The following is a 17502-nucleotide window of genomic DNA, read 5'->3' as shown; positions in this document are numbered from 1 at the left end:
TCATCAAAGTGCTGGGTGGCTATTGCTATCTGCTACATCGCCAACTTGTCTGTCTCTGTCCCACGCATCAACCGTGGACTCTCTCTGCCTCCTGCCTTCATCTCTGGGGTACCTGTCTGTCCCGTCCCGCTGTTCACATCCTCCTGCCATGTTGTGGATCTTCCTCGTCTCCACAACAGTCCTCCACCTCTGTGCACCTAGTCTGCTAGCCGCTATCGCTGCTAACACACTGCTCCCAGCATTCCCGCCTGTCATCATGCTGAAATACTCCATCTCACAGCTTCTGTCATTCACCAACTCCTCCACCCCGTCTTCCATCTCAGTCATCAGACATCTTGGACTCCTTCGTCGACCCCGCTACATTCACCGAAGCACCCGCCGCAGTTTTGTTTACTTTCAGCACGGACAATCCATAGCATCCATCTGCTCTACCCAACGCACTGTCGCACACCTGACGCACCATCAGAACGCAACTCCTACTGCTCCTCTCTCCCCCGCTCACCTACACTCCCAGCTGCATGAACTACCTGGAGCTGATCCCACTCCCCTCCACCTCCCAACACATAACAAGCCATTTCTCCCCACCATCAAGCCCCCCTCCTCTGCTCCACTGCCCCCCCTCTTGTGCCCACCTCCGTGCTGCTAACCTGGCCAACCTCATACCTCTCCAGCCTGCCACCACCCCTCCAACCCCCGACTTGACCAATTTTTGCCCTCCTCAATATCCGGTCACTTAACAATAAAGCCCACATCCTCCACGAAATAATTCTGGACAAATCCATTGACTTTCTTCTGCTCACTGAAACCTGGCAACAACCCAATGACTTCTTCTCCCTCAATCAAACATCCCCCCCTGGTTTTAATTACATCACTAAACCCCGCCCCTCACGCCGTGGTGGTGGGCTGGCTGTCATCTACAACCAGAACATCCGGACTACAGAACTCACCCTCCCCTCAGTACCATCCTTCGAATTCCTCGCCTTCAAAGCCCCTCCCTCACTGACAGTTATCCTCATTTACGCGCCCCCAAACCACACCCCTCCTTCCTCTCTGATCTCACTGAATTCCTCACCATTGCTTCATCCCTCTCCCCACGTCTGTTTCTCCTCGGCGACCTCAACATCCACATGGACTCCCCCACCTGCAAACTTGCTTCTGAATTCTCCTCCCTTCTGGACAATTTCTCATTTACCCAATATGTCACCTTCCCCACCCATGATAAAGGACACATCCTTGACCTTGTCTGCTCCACCAACCTCCCAGTACTCAACCTCCACCCCTGCCCCTTTCCCCTCTCTGACCACAAACTCATACAGTTCACCATCGCCTCCCCCCCCCATCCAGGAACATCACCTTCCGTAATTTATGCTCTGTCGATCCCCAGCACCTCTCCGACCTGCTATCCTCTACTCTCCCCCTGGACTCGAACCTCAGCTCACCCGATGAACAACTCAACCATCTTAATTCCACCCTACTCGCCTCCCTCAACAGCCTGGCCCCCTCAAAAGGAAAAATGTCACTTTTAAAACCTCCTCACCCTGGTTCACCCCTGCACTCCGTAAACTGAAGCAAACCGGCCGCCAGCTTGAACGCCTAACCAAGAAATCACAGTTCACCATGAATCCTACAAACTCCATCTCACTACCTACAGAGACGCCCTCACTGCCGCAAAAACTGCTTACCTCTCCACCATCTTTACCGACCCCTCCCATAATCCCAGGACCCTCTTCTCCACCGTCATCAAGCTCCTCAAACACTGTGCTGACAACCTCCCTTCCTCCACTTCCACTTTATGCAGTTCATTCCTCCAGTTTTTCTCTGACAAAATCACTGCCATTAATCTCTCCCTATCCACTGCATCTGACACACATACATCTCCCCCAACATCCACCGTCACAATTTCTCCCACCATCTCCCTAGACCTCCCGAGCCCTCCTCACAGCCGCCTCTCCCAGTTCACTCTGGTTACCCCAACTGAAATACTCAAACTGATCAGCTCCTCCAAACCCACAACCTGCTCGCTTGACCCTCTACCCACCCCTCCACTGAAGTCCTGCCTCCCCATCCTCTGCCCCTACCTTGTCAACCTTTTGAACTACTCCCTGTCCCAAGGAACCGTTCCCTCTGCCTTCAAAACTGCTGCTCTCACTCCCATCCTCAAGAAACCCGGGCTGGATCCCTCCTCCCTCAGTAATTACCGCCCCATCTCCAACTTCCCCTTTCTCTCAAAAACAATAGAACGCATCATCTCCAAACAACTCCACCGCCATCTCCAAACCAACCAGTTATGCCGTTTAATGGAGGAGGGACGCTGCAAAACTGGAGTGAGTAACCCTGTTTCAGTGTCCAGTCCATCCACTTTGTTAATACACAGCTGAGCTTCCATTCCCCATAACACTGTGTTAGGGGACAAGCAATCAGCTGTGGAGCCACAGCTAGGAAGGGTTGAGGGAGCAACGGGAGCTGTGGGGACTCTGTACCGGTGCCACTGGAGCCTTCGTTTTCAGTGACTGCCGCCACGTCGCCTCCACACACTGCCAGATATCTGGCAACGGGGAAGAAACGAAGTTTGGCTGCGCCGGACGAAACGGGACGTAGAACCCCTGACGGAGGCGGCTCACCGGCTTCGGTGGCAGTGGTGGGGGGAGCGGTAGCCCTACACGCTCTGCCGCCATGGTCATCACCGACGGGAAGTCCTGTGCAGACCTGTGCGGTGGACCCTCCTGGACGCTGGACCCGGAAACACCAGACATCGAGGAGTCCTCATCGTCTTCCTCCTCGACGAACAGGGGTTGCCCGGCCTGTCAGAATGGCAAAAACGAATGGCACCTCCCCGGCGACATCCTGTTCCTCCATTTCCACCACCTCGAGGTCCTGGTCCTCCGCCTCCTCCGGCGAGACATAAAAGTGCTCCAGACGGCGGCTAAGTCGTGGGAGCATATGGCAGGCATTGCAGGACGGAGAGTGGGTCAGGCAGTCTGCGGCGTGGTCAGGCCCTAGACACTCAAAACAGGAGTGGTGAGTCCATGATTTAACTTTCTTTCTTTCACGTTAACGCTCAGTTGTTTTATCCTGCTCGCTGAAGAGAAAAGGATGACAGTCAGGAGGCGAGGCCGCCTTATATACGGTGAGCTTGCGCGCACATTCAGGTAGGCCCGCCCGAGGGGCCGGCTACGTTTATAGATATCTCAGTAGGTGAATGCTTGCATAGTATGGTTGAGAGGTAGTACCCATAGAGTCCAGTAGAGGGTGGAGCCTGTGTAAAATATAACTCCCTCTCGAGGTAACTTTGGGAATTTAGCTTTTGCAGACCATTTACCTGCACACAAATGTACTTAACACACTACAGAAAAGTGGAAACCCCAAAAAGCCATAAGAGAGTCTCTTTAGCAACATGACAGAGCTTCATTTTACAACCTCAGATTGAGACATTTTGTTTGATTATGGTAGATATTTGTACGTATTGACTTGATTTTGGTGCTCCACTTCAAATAAAGTTAGGGGACTTGATCAATACAAAACTCCATTTGCTTTTCAATGAGAAAAAGGCAAATCTGTAACCAAGGGAGCTCTTCAACTGCAGCATTATGTAACACGTGTTGTTTGGGGGAAACATTTTTTTTGGGAAAAGATGTTTTATTATCGTAGCTGGGGTTTCCACCAGTGCTATACTTAATTCCAATGTGCAGCTAGAGGCTACTGAATATAAAACATTATTCATCTGTTGCATAAGTTCCCTCATACAAATTAGAAAACAATTTGGTGTCAAGTTAATTACGATCCTGAGAATTAACTCACAGCACATTTGAGTTGAAAGTTGGAATAAAGCCATATAACCTTTTGTGCTCGATATGCATGGGATTCATCCTTTGGTGTGTGGGTGGGTGACAATTAAACAAGGGGAATACATAATATCACTGCCAGATGATAACAGAAAAAGAGTCTGTCTCTCTTCCTGCTACTAAAGCCCTGATGGAACGAGCGGAGCCACGGCAGATGCATAACGCCACTCTGCTGGTGCTCTTGCTCCCCCTCAAGTGACAAGTGACAGATCCTGCATTTACATGAGCTTTACATATTAATAAAGTCGCTCCTGAGAGCAACATGCCTTCTCCATCAACGCATTTGGCCTCATTTCGAGGCCTCGTCGAATTGTTGTTTTGCCTCCTCGTTCGAGATATTTCCAACGTAGTTATTGCTCAGAAAAGATAAGTGGTCAATCTTGACAAATGGTGTTCATCTTATCAGCTGTTAACTGCTGTGAAAATGCAACAGAACAGCAATCAAACATGAGGAACGCTGCCTACAGCCAGACATCACACAAGCTTTATCTTGGGATGTTTGCAATGTGCAACCTAGAGCTGCATCAGTGACATTGTCTGAGCCGTGTTGATTTATTGAGCTTTTTGTGTTTTTTTGGAGTTTGTTTTTTTCACAGATTTATTTTATAGAGATAACATTTTCCAACTGAGAAAAAGGAACCCCCAGAGTTATCCCAGGGCTCTCTTTGGCTTATTTTCTATATTTTCCTATTTATTTTCATCGGAGCAGTGCCTTTATTCTTTCTGTTTGCAGGAAGGAAGTGAAATCTAACAAATATCAATTTCACACTCTAAAGGCCACGGAAAAAGCCACCAGAGACGGGTAGTAAAATGCAACAGGTATACTTATTAACTCTGGTAAACTTCTCTCATGCAACTTCTTTTTTTTTTTAAATCATAGTTGATCTTTATTTGTGCTCCTATGTCAATATATGCAATATTTAATTAATGTTGTCTGAGGCGCAGTGCTGTGCTGCTGTAAAATAGTCATTTTGATGTTAACAGGTGGTTAGTTACATGATGACTGCATGATTTTAGTAAGTGCAATTACCCTCTGTGACCACTTAACAAGGTCAAGCACTGCTGTATAAAAGCAGCAAGCTTAATCAATCAATAAGTGGCTGCATGTCGAGGGTAATCCAAAATATAGTGTTTTGCAACAGGCCAATCAACAATCACTCATTAAACAATGACAGTGGTTTGGATGGATCGCCCCTGCATGCTAATTAATGACCGGATAACTTTTATTATTCAGGCAGGCTGAACATAATTTCACCATTAATCGCAACCTGAGTGAAGGGAGGGGCTAATAGTAGGTGGCCCTCTGATTGTATTTGACTGTGAACATTTGAATCAGAAAAAAAAGTAAATCTCCATTAAAAGAATGATCCAACATATTGGATTATACACTTGTTTGGTATCTTGCCCAGAGTCATATAAAAATAGTTGTACATGTTCTTGTCCTAGCCTAGGACAAAGACAGCCAAGTTTGTCAGAAGGAGAACAATAATATCTTCATACGACTCCAAATGTTCAAGCCGGTTAGTTAAGTGGTTTATCCAACACATCCTCACTCCCAGGTCGGCCTATGTTGACGTTATGTCAAGTCCCCTGTGTCGGCTTTTTCCAACGCAAGGGGGGGGGCCTTAGCGTCCATTTTCAGCTTTCCTATGGACGCTCATGGAAGCAAGGCATTCGTTTGTGTCGACTGCCCTTAAAGGCAATGTGAGCGTCCATTCTCATTGGATAACGGAGAATTGTACACCCGGAAGTAAGTATTCTTACTAGTAAGATTTTTGAGCCACGCCAGAGCCCCTGCCGCCGCTGCCCGTGAGGCAACCAAAGGCGGGGGCCTCCACACGCTGCGTCTCACTCCGACTCTCATCATGAGGCGCGTACACGCTCAGGGGATGGATGGAGGTGTGTGCAGTGCTGCTCACATGAAGCGTTATAACGGCGTTCATGGGTTTATTAAGGCTGTGTGTACGAGGTGTATCTCGGACAGAGGAATGCTTCGAGCTCTGTAGGTTATTAAAAGGGGTTAAAACCGGCAGACGTCTGCAGTGAGCCCTGCTGTCTACTTAAGCAACAGATTAGTGGCAGCCGGCTTAATTAGCGAGCTCTGCAGTTTATTAACCGATAGGTTAAAACCAGCAGAATTCTGCAGCAAGCCCTGACGCCGTGGCGCTGCGGGCGCTGCCGCTGGGGCACTCAGCCTGGAATACTGCTCCTTCCCACGTTCTGGCTTCTCTGTGATGTGCCGTAATGGTCGTCATGGTGACGAGCCACGCCATTGCCCTCACCGCCACTGCCCGTGAGGCGAAAGGGCTGCGAGGAAGTCTCCACACGCTGCGTTTCACTCCGGCTGTCATCATGAGGCGTGTACACGCTCAGGGGATGAGTGGCGGTGTGTGCAGTGCTGTCCACATGAGGCGTTATAACGGCGCTCATGGGTTATTATGACCGTGTGTAGGAGGTATATCTCGGACAGAGGAATGCCGCGAGCTCTGCAGGTTATTAACCGATAGGTTAAAACCGGCAGCCTTCTGCAGGGAGCCCTGCTGTCTACTTAATCAACAGATTAGTGGCATTCGGCTTAATTACCGGCTCTGCGTCCTCGGAGGCTCTCTCGGAGCAGACCAGGAGCGGGGGAGCCTCCCTCCCCTTTGACTCGCCACCTGGAGATCCTGTCTCTGGGGTGGCGGGGGAGCGGAGACGTGGGACGGAGCCCCTGCAGCCGCCGAAGGGCGGTGACGCCGCGGCTGCTGCGGGCGTTGATGCCGCTGTGGCAGCTCAGCCGGCTGGAGCCAGCTGTACATGCTGGCGAATGTCGTCCGCCTGTTCCGCGGCCGTCTTCATGGACTCCACCATGTCCGAGCAGCCCGTCTGGGCTGATTGGAGCGTCCAGTAGCACTTTTCTGGCCGTCTCCATAACAGACGCCTACTTCAGCCCGAGGTGGCGCTGGATCTGTGTCACCCACGCGGAAATCCTCACCTGGGAGACAGCGACGGACGCGCACAGACGCCGTGCTGGCCGCCGTGCTGGCCGCCTCTGCCTTGGTGGTGGACCGCTCTACCAGTGTCCCCACCGAGTTGGAGAGCCGCGCGATGTTATTCGCCGCCACGCTGTGGTGACGGAGAGGGGGAAAGCATGTTCGGCCGCCAAGCTGGCACCCTGCTCCAACTCTGTCTCCCCCGTCCGGGGGAGAGGAGAACCGAACGGTTAACCGTGGAGGAAGGCGGGGCAGGAGTTGCTTTTCTTCGGACTCCTGCCCGGCACTAGGCCCCAGGGACACAAGGCCCCGTCCGTGGGCTCGTAAGCCTGGACGGGCCAATCGTCCTCCTCAGCCACAGCAGCAAGAGCGTCCGCTCTCCGCTTCCTGTCGCCCGAGGGGAGACGAGCGCAGTGTGTGCATGCTACCTGCTGGTTTAGAACCGCGTGCGCGTGCTCTGACCCCAGGCAGGATTCGCATACTGTTTTTATCTCTACTGGTCATAACTCCTTATGAACCCAGAGCCACATGAGGGACAATCACGAAAGCAGTTGTCATGATGATTCTCAATTGCTGTGCTTCAGTAACTGTGCTGGTTTGCTGAAGAAAAGAGGGAGCAGATTGCCGGGCCACCTTCCTATTTATACCGGAAGGAGGCCCGAGGGTGGGCGTGGACTACAAGTGTTTCAGTGCTGCGCAGGGGCGCAGAGTGATAACCCAATAGCGATAGCCTTAGAGGGCGAAGCCATATACGAAAATAGAACTCCCTTCCACAACACATCAGAGACTGCACCGACCCCCCCCACTTTCAACACACTGACCAAAACACACCTCTTCAGACTGGCTTTTAATTTGTGAATTATGCTGTGTTGCTGTTTTAATATTTATTTATTTTTTATTTCTATTCTTTATCATGTTTTATCAAACCACTGGAAAGCGTCTTTGAGCACCTGGAAAAGCGCTTTGAAATAAAATGTATTATTATTATTATTACTCATGGACACATGATTCACAGCCGTATTGCTGTCCAGGTGACCACAGTCACCAGCCACAAGGATCTCACCCACACTACCTGTCCACTGACACGGAAAACAGAGCCTAAATACACACACACTAATCAGGCCAATAAGACACAGGTGGGGGGGGAAGAGACAACACAGGGCACCAGGTGAACACAATCACCAGCCACAGACAAAACGGGAGGGGGAACACTTTCAAAGTAAACCACATGTACAATATTACAAGGCCCAAAGCCGTTACCTTCATCACAGGAAGATAACAAATCTATAAACTGCCTGACAAATAAAAACACTAGTGAAGGGCCAATTTTCTGTTAACAAAATGTACACAATATAGGCAGGATATTATTTACATCAAGTGCGCATGGAATGGGATGTTCAATTAAATATAAATATTAAACCCCTGTGAGAAAAGAAAATACTTTTCAGGATGAACATCTGACATATCCCTTCATCCCAATTTGAGAATCATTTTTATAACTCCATTGTTGTTGACCAAGTGGGTTCTTTTTCTACCATTTACATTTGACTGGGAGGTTTAGTATATGATATACACTGCAATCGAGTAAAGCAGTGAGACATTCTCAGAGCAGCTGAAAACAATGGCACCACAGCACAGCGGGCGAGTTCCTCCACAGTTGGCAGTAATGGCTCAGGGCTCAGGCAAACATCTGTTGAATGTATTAAGATCTAAAACTGAGCCAATTACCAGAGAGAAACATGGCCCCTGGTCAGTATGTCCTCGGCCCATTTGTGGTCATCTGTTGATGACGGCGGCTCACTTCCACCCCCCCCCCCAGTGTGCGAACTATACCACGGTCTCCGGGGGAGCCGGGATTTTTTTTTTTTGCGGGGGAGGGGGGGGGGGTACATGCTGATCCGCGCATTAAGAGCGACAGCACAGACATAGGCCTATTATAAAGAGAAAATCTGTTGCACACGGGGTGGTGCCACAGGTCTACATTTACATGAAATGTCCCGATGGATCATGTTCATGTCAACAGATTTCCCGAGCATGTATGGGCTACGCAAACTTCGATCAACTTGATAATAAATAATCCACGGACCACCAATGTAACGTCTGACTGTTTAATTAAATAAACTTAAAATGTCTCAAAAATGTGATCCACTCACTCCACTGTTGGCTGGTCCAGCCAGCCGGCGGCCGCGGGACCACCGCAGCAACTTCGCCCCCCCGTCTCGAGCAGCAGGCAGGGAGGAAGGAAGAGGAAGAACAGGTGGGGTGGTCATCAGCAGCATCATCATCATCATCTTCTTACACCTCTCCTTCAACCTATACTATGGTAGTTGTAGTCATCAAGTTAGCTTCTCTTGGCTCGTCTTCTTGTGTCTCTTCAGCCCCCAAGTTAACGTTAGCTGTCAATTTAGCACTAGCACTGACGTTAGCTCCCTCCTCTCTCGGTTCTGTTGTAGCAGCAGTCACAACGTACGACGTGCTACCACCAGCTACATTCGGTTGGTCTTCTTGATCAGGTTGTTTGGCCGTCTTTTTAAAGAAACTGCCCAAAGTAAGTTGTTTTTTTCAGCAGCAGCAACAATGCCTGGTAAACATGCAGTGCTAACTAAACGAGCTTGTGAGTGAGTGGGTAGTGGGTGGAGCTGCGGACAGCGTGCAAGCAGGCGACACTTTTTTCATGAATCATAAACTCTAAATATAATTTTATTTCACTTATTTTACACCTTTGAAAAAAAAAAACATGCCCAAAATGGAATTTATTTGGTCATCATATCAGTATTTTAGAGAGCTCCCCCCAAATTTCACAAACCTTGTTCCCAGGGGAGCTCATGTCACCACTAGGGGAGCTATAGCTCCCCCTGCTCCCCTCCAGTTCGCACCCTGCCCCCCCCCCCCCCCCCCTTCCCGCAGGCGTGATTGACTGAGTCTGGTCCAAGGACGGGGATGTGGAGAGCTACAGCGGCAATAAAAAGCCAACCTCACTGACTCATGTTGTTTATAAAGAAATCTAGCAGGAGTGGGTGTGAGGAGGTGGACCTCTTTGTTTATGTGTGTACATATTTGTGCGTGTGTGTGTGCGCTTTGTGTTTAATCTCTAGCAGCTATTTAACATCGACATATTCAGATGTGTGCCTCCGAACGTTGGGGTGTTTTAAGGATCTTCCCTCTGTATAGGTGGTATGATCTGGAAGGAGGAGGCAATTATTTTTGATTGGACACAGATAAAAGGCTTTGCTAAATGGGTATGTGCCAGGTCGGTTATGCACTGTAGCTTCTGGTTCAGAGGCATCAACACTGGATTAAAATTATGGCTGGATGGTAGATAAGAAAATATTTATATAGGTTGTTGAAACTTAGATAAGTGTGACCGGTTCAATCACGTAACAATCACCGCTGAGATGTACATGTGCTAAGGGCTTCTGCATGCTGCTAACCTAAAATATTACATTGCATAATGTTGCAATTTACACAATTGTGTTATGCAAGAAAACCAACATACTGTTTAAGTCATGTGACATGTTTTTTGCTAAAGTTTAGGTTTTATGTTGCTTTTTTATCTAATATGTGCCATATAGCAGCAACCAGTTAGACCCCCCCAAACAAAAATAAAAACGATATATATATACAGCATCAAGATTTTTCTCACAAATTAAGTATTAGCAGTTAGCTTATGTGCGTAAAACAACATAACACAGCCAACCCATACAACACCATGCTGTGTTGAGCTGTCAATCATCAGGTAACAACACCCTAGGGCGTATCCTTCTTTATCATCTATATTACTCTTAATGAGGCCATAATTCACATAATAAACATTATGCTGTTTTTAGGAAGACTTATATTCTGCTATTGCAGCCTGTCTTCCTACAAAAAACGACCATATAGGTCGATTGTTCAGCAGCTAAATACGACGAATCACGTTTTAAAGTGTAGCACCTCTAGTGGTCGTGTAAGAAACAACATGCTCCTGTCGATTGCAAACGCTCCGGAGGGTCGTTTATTCACAAATAACCCTCTCTAGAAAACCCTAAATTGTGTAATAGTTTCGCCATTAAAATGCTTTTTTATTAGATTTCTAGCGAGAAGTGTATATTGTACTTTTATAATCTACGTCCAGTGGATGTGTAGGATCTATAGTTTGATAGATATACGAAGATGATTTGAGGTCTCGCCAGGAGAACGTGTACTGTAAATGGGGCAGCTTCTATGTAAAGTTAGCGTGGGTAAAAACAGTATTTCCGGTCTCGAAGTTTTCATAATAAAACCGAAGGTATTCCCCACCATAGATATATATAAACACTAGATGGCTCATGGGAGATTTTCCAGCGTAGCTGACTGGCCGCCATCTTGCTACAGTTAACAGTTACTCTGATTCGCGTTATGGTAGCTGTTGTAAGGTGAGTGATCTGCACAAAAATACTCTTAACTCACTGAAATCTTGACTGATTTACAAACGGTTTGGTTTATTATAAACATGATTAGCATGGCTATGATACAGGATGCTTGGACATGTTGAAATTGCAGCTTTTCTTTGTGTATGTGGTTGTATTTATTAGCTGGCTAATAACAAGAGGCTGTGAGTGAGACCTAGTATTACAAAGTTGACCCAGCAACTTTACACCAGTGGGAGAGGCAGAACTGCTCTTTCTTTTCAACATAACTTAAGTTACACATGATTTCTTCCAAGTGGTTTGGCTTGTTAAAAACATCTTGCATTATGATACAGGAATTTGCTGGCTTTGTGTTTACAGAAGTACCTGACTATGCCGGACTTTTGTGCAGCCTACGGATGCTCCAATCGCCGCTGTCTGCAAACAAGAACCCGTGGGATCACCACATATGTTTGCTTGCTCAGTCTAATAAACCCATAACATGGTTGTGAAAGAATACCAAAGCTGAGGCTGGACGATGATTGATTGTTGGTGTGCCATGTGTCACCGTGTGTCTTATTGGTTTTGTGTTATAATGTATTTTATTGTGTGCAGCTGGTCCTTATCTCCAAGACACATTTAAAACAAATAACCTTGAAGTCCCATCTCTCCCTACCTGCTCCTGCTTCCTACATCCCCTCCACACCACACCAAGTTGTTCTTCTTAATAATAATAATACATTTATTTTTGGGGGCCGCCTTTCATAACACCCAAGGACACATAGGATAGTTTATGTTTAAATTGTTCCCTATATTGCATAGGGGCAATATAGGGATCAATTTAAACAGTGGATTTTGTGATATATCAGCCGGGGTGAGACAAGACAAACCACAAATGGACTACAGAAGGACACACAAGGACACATGGTACAGTTTATATTATTCTTGGTCGTTTTTCAATAACATATTTCAAAGGTTCTGGATTTGTTTACAAATCTAGAACGTAATTACAAAACTAGAATGATATGAAGATCTCATGTCAAAAATAATTGTGACAAATTAGACAGAACTGGCCTGTCTGTGAGCACATTTTATGTTGGTTTGGTTCTTCTGATAAAGGTGTGAATATCTAAATAATATACCAACATATGCTATTGTCATTAGTTGTGTCCCTATTCTTAAAGCTAAGGCATTGCTAAATTAACAACTCTTGGCTTACAGAGTGGTAACATGAGACCGATTTTTATATATAAAATATAAATGTATTTTAATTTTATAATTTATTTTAAATATTAACAATATAATAAAATAAATGGAAATATATACACCGGCAAATATTTAATATAAATACCTTGTGTGTGTGTGTATAGCTATTGCTTTATCGGATTAATGTTATTTTCATATGAAAGTCCATGATTATAAGTATGCAGTATCATAACTACATCTTTGATGTTTATAAAAAACCAAACCGTTTGAAAATTGGTTGAAAATTGAGCAAGCTATGGTTATTTAAATAGTAAACCATAATGTTACGAATGAGAGAACTCCCTGTAGCAAGATGGCGGCCAAGTGGCAACGTCGGTCTCCATTGGCCAGCAGCGCGGGTGAGTCATCTAGTGTTTATATATATCTATGTTCCCCACACTGTCAAATGATTACACAGTGATATCTCCATTACTCATCCACTACAAATCAGTTTATTCTTGTTAATTACACAATATTGATTGGTTTAAATTGTGTACAATGCTTTTGTGTTTTTAACCTTCGATTCGGAGAAACAAATAGTTTTTTCGGAGTTTAGACACTACAGAGTTTCCGAAGACACTACACTACCCAAAATCCCCAGGTATCGTTTGGGACTACAACATCCGCCTTGCTTTACAAACCCCGTGATTAGCCCTCAAGCTCTGTGATTGGATGTTCGAGTGGCAGTGCGACAAGGTTACGCCGAGTGTCAAACAGCTCTTTGAAATGGAATGGAACCACGGCAGACTATCCAAAACTGGACTCAAACGGATCGAGCCCAGCCCTCCCCCCCAGAATTACACATGCTGGCTATTGTGTGTTTCGCAACATGTTCTATGGCACGTCTCTACTGGGAATTGTAGTTTTAAAACCGTTTTCGTATTTCCCACAATTAGAAGTTGCCAGTATTAAACTGTATACATCCCTGGAGGTTTAAGGGATACGAAACACATTGGTGTTTAAAATATAATTAATACATGGGTGAAAATTGAAAATTGCTTGTGTCCATAATGGGCAACATTAATATATACCCACATGACAGCTAAGGTCAGAAGAGCTTTATTTAACAGCTGGTCTTATGTCTGTGACCCCTCCTGTTGTTCATTGATAAGCCTGAAACATGCACTTGTATAGGTTCAGATGCACATTTAGCAAATATGGCGGAAGTCATCGATCATCTTAAGATAAGATAAGATACTTTATTGATCCCAAGTTGGGAAATGTTTTTGTTACAGCAGCATGTACTACTTTGTTCTACTCTACTACAATTCAGAGGTTAACCTGGTATTTTTACTCTACTACATTTATTTGTGTTACTTTGCAGATTCTGATTAATGATGTGAAATATAAACAACCCTTAAATCAGACTTTAGTTACACCTGAGTAAAATTCAGCCTTATTAGTTTGTTTGTTTTGCACATCCTCCTGTTAATATCTGTGGACGTCCTGCACTAAACAGTTTTATTGTAGAGATCACTACAGTATCTTCTTGATATTTTCTATTCTATATTTCTATCATTGACCCCTATTGTGTATGTAGGCTACTCTTAATATTTAAATGTTTTCATCAAATATAACTTATTCAACAACTAAATTGTATAACGTGCTTTAACCACTAGGCGGTGTGGGTTAAAAAAACAGTGGTCTAGTTAATAAAACATAATAATATCAAACATAATATGACTATTCACTTTATTGTGAAATTAAAACAGAACGGTATAGGAAAATACAGTTTCAGTCTCTCGATGTGAAGCTTATGCATTGTACCATGAACCTGTATAGACCTGTAACAGTCAACTGCATGAGGAGTTGGAAAGGTAGTTCAGAAAATCAGTAATATATTAAAAACTACAAAAAAGTCCCTTTCTATCAGCTGTGCACCATTATGGTGTAAATACAGACTATCTACTAATTGGATCAAATATAAAAGTCAGCAGAATTAGTGTTGATACTGCAAGGAGACGTATTGTGTGAAAAGAAATGGAAGATGTGTTTAATTGTTGTTATATTTATGATCCACGTCACGTATTCAGTTTTGGCGGCATCTCTTCCAGTTTGTCCAGAAGTCATCAGGGCTCTATAAATAAATATCTACAGCAGATATGTAATATTTAATGCAGCCGAACCGTGTATTACAATGCCGTTATGTGATGACTTTCAAGGGGAAAAGCAAGAACACTCGGAATAAAGTTTTTTTTTTTTTTTAAATGTTTTCCGATTTCATATCACATAAACACCATATCCCGCCGTGCATTGCAGCGTGATTTTAGCCTATCAAAACCTCTGAAAAAAGAAATGTGTCTCTCAGAATCGAAAGAGAAAAACACAAAAGCATTGTACACAATTTAAACCAATAAATGTTGTGTAATTAACGAGGATAAACTGATGTTTTTTAGTGGATGAGTACTGCAGATATCACTGTTAAATCATTGGTTTTATTATGAAAACGTCGAGATCGGAAATACTGTTTTCAACCCGTAACTTTACATGGAGGCTGCCGCATACCTCAAATAATCTACATAATATCTATCAAACTATAGATCCTACATATCGACTGGACGTGGATTCTAAAAGTACAATATATACTTCTCGCTAGAAATCTAATCAAAAAGCGTTGTAATGGCCAAACTATCCTACAATTTAGGATTTTCGAGAGGGTTATTTGTGAATAAACGACCCTCTGTAACATTTGCATTCAACGGGAGCACAAGAGGCCGAACACTTTAAAACGTAATTATAAGATGTATTAAGCGCTTGAACAAACTACATATTTGGTTGTAATAAGGGGTTGAACAATCGACCCATTTGGTCGTATGAGTTGGAGGACTTGTTGTGCTATTGAGATCACAAAATTGTCAGAAAAATGTTTGCTGTAGATCAAGGAATAAGTAAGGTCATTTTTTCATTAACTTTAACAGAACTGTCCCTTTTATTTTGCACCCAGTCGAGCCAATAAGGTCATGCAAATCAAGGTACTTTCACATTGGATTCACTTTTCCTGAATCAAATACATATTCCAGTCTGTTTGGGCCAATACTTGGATTTTTGTGTTGTGTCTCGAAGTATAAGTATTATATTATAGAGAAAACAACACATAAAACATAAGATCAGGTAAAGGCCCAGGAGGGAGTTATCTGTTACACTATATATCACTAAACCTATTGCTGTTTAAAGGTGTCAAAGATATACAGGACTCTAAAATAACCTACCTGAAGCAGGTGTTTTATTAGCGACTTGATGTTTTCTCTTCTAGTTATTGTTCTGATGTACAGCGACAATATTTTGTATTCATACCAGCCCAGCAGACCTCCAGGTGTCTTCCCTTGATGCTTCGCTTTTTCTCACTCTCCGGAGGCTACTCCATTATTCAAACAGCAAAAACCTATACTAATACCCTCATGGGGGTACACCGCTTCACTTTTTGTTCTTCAGGTCTCAATTTAATGCTCTACAAATCAAAAAAAGCTAAACAAAAATAAATCCAAGATGAGCTTTCCTTGCCAAAGAAAGATGTGCTTGTAGCCATTTGAAGAACACGACCTGGCACATGGTGCTTTTTGTGTATTATCTGTTCGTGGGAGCCCAGAAAAGCTTCATTTTAAATGACCAAACTACCAAAAAAGCAAGCGATGTCAAAACCTTTGTGGTTAATCAAACCCAAGAAAGAATTCACCATACCTCCCCATTTGCAGAATATTTTACTCTTTGTTACAGCTGGCGAGAATTTCCCACAACACCTCTAACCCCCATAAGTGATTTCATATTCCAGGAAGAAGAAGAATGGCTGGTCAAACAAGTGTTCAGACTGATTCAATAACGTAGGTCAAACACATCCTATAATCGCAACTCTAAAATAGCAACTTGAGTCAAATTGAGGGATTGTACGGCCACAGTTTGTGCCTATTGAAGGTCAACACAAGGCCTTTTACCTCTTGAATTCACTGCTTACACAAAACGGACATCTTTACATCTGACTTATGGCATTAGCAGAGTATAAAAATGGCACATTTCTACAAGACTCAGTGACACAAAGCAACCTCTTCTCTCACTCTGCAGTTTGCTACTGTACACAAAAGGTGAATGGGTAATACATTATTTATAAGTTCACTGGCAGGATGCCCAGTCCTGGTTTATTACCGACACATGTTATGGGACACACAAGGCTTTAATGGCCCTGCAGGGTGAGCAACAATATCCTGGTTGCCTCACGGCGCCTTCGCCTAAACCCATTGACAATTCTTTGTTTATGTCCGGGCCGACACCGCTATGAAACTGCACACTTTTTCATGGGGGTGTCTGTCAACCATATCAAATTCAATTATTCCCAGCGAAGTCAGATACATTATGCCTCCACCAAAAAAGTAATTTCACACCAATTAACAGCTGCAACAACAGAAATCTGCTACTTGTTGTTGCAGACCCCTTTCAATCCTGCCTGCAGCCCTGACAATGTGATACAATGAGGTCAGTTGGAAGCTGAGCATGATGATCGTAATGGCTCCGTCTTATTTTTTAGGATAAAGTGAAAAAACTAAGCAGGAATGATATTAAGTAAAACCACACTACACGACAGCGGGGTGTCCAAGGGGAAACTTGTTTTTTGGTTGGACTTTTCTTGAAGTGCTAAGAGAAATAAACACACAGCAGCTGTTGGAGGCTATCGTGAGATAATTAGAACCCGCAAAATACCTGTCCCCGCTCCATTAGGTTTTATGGTGAATGTTAAACTGCCAGATTATATTTAATGAAAATTGGGTTATCAGTGCGGCCTGAAGAGGTGAGAAAAAAAATTAGCACGGGTTAGCGAATTACCTCATTTTGTGCTTCGTTGTCGTTAAAAAAAGGCATAAAAAAGCACGGGTGTGCATAGGAAGAAGGGTTAGCTCCTCTGCATCCATCAAAGACTTGAGCATATATGACATTGAACCCCTTGGGCTTGAACAATCCTTTTATTATGTTGTGCCAGCGGGACAAGGCCTCTTATCAAATCTCTTTTCCCATTGGACCTGTTATGAGGGATTTTCTCTGTGGGAATCTTATTATTGACGGTTTTCTCATTTAAATAATTTTGCAATA

This window comes from Pseudochaenichthys georgianus, chromosome 7 (genome assembly GCF_902827115.2).
Source record: "Pseudochaenichthys georgianus chromosome 7, fPseGeo1.2, whole genome shotgun sequence".
NCBI classification, from domain to species: Eukaryota; Metazoa; Chordata; class Actinopteri; order Perciformes; family Channichthyidae; genus Pseudochaenichthys; species Pseudochaenichthys georgianus.
Note: the sequence above shows the minus strand (reverse complement) of the source record.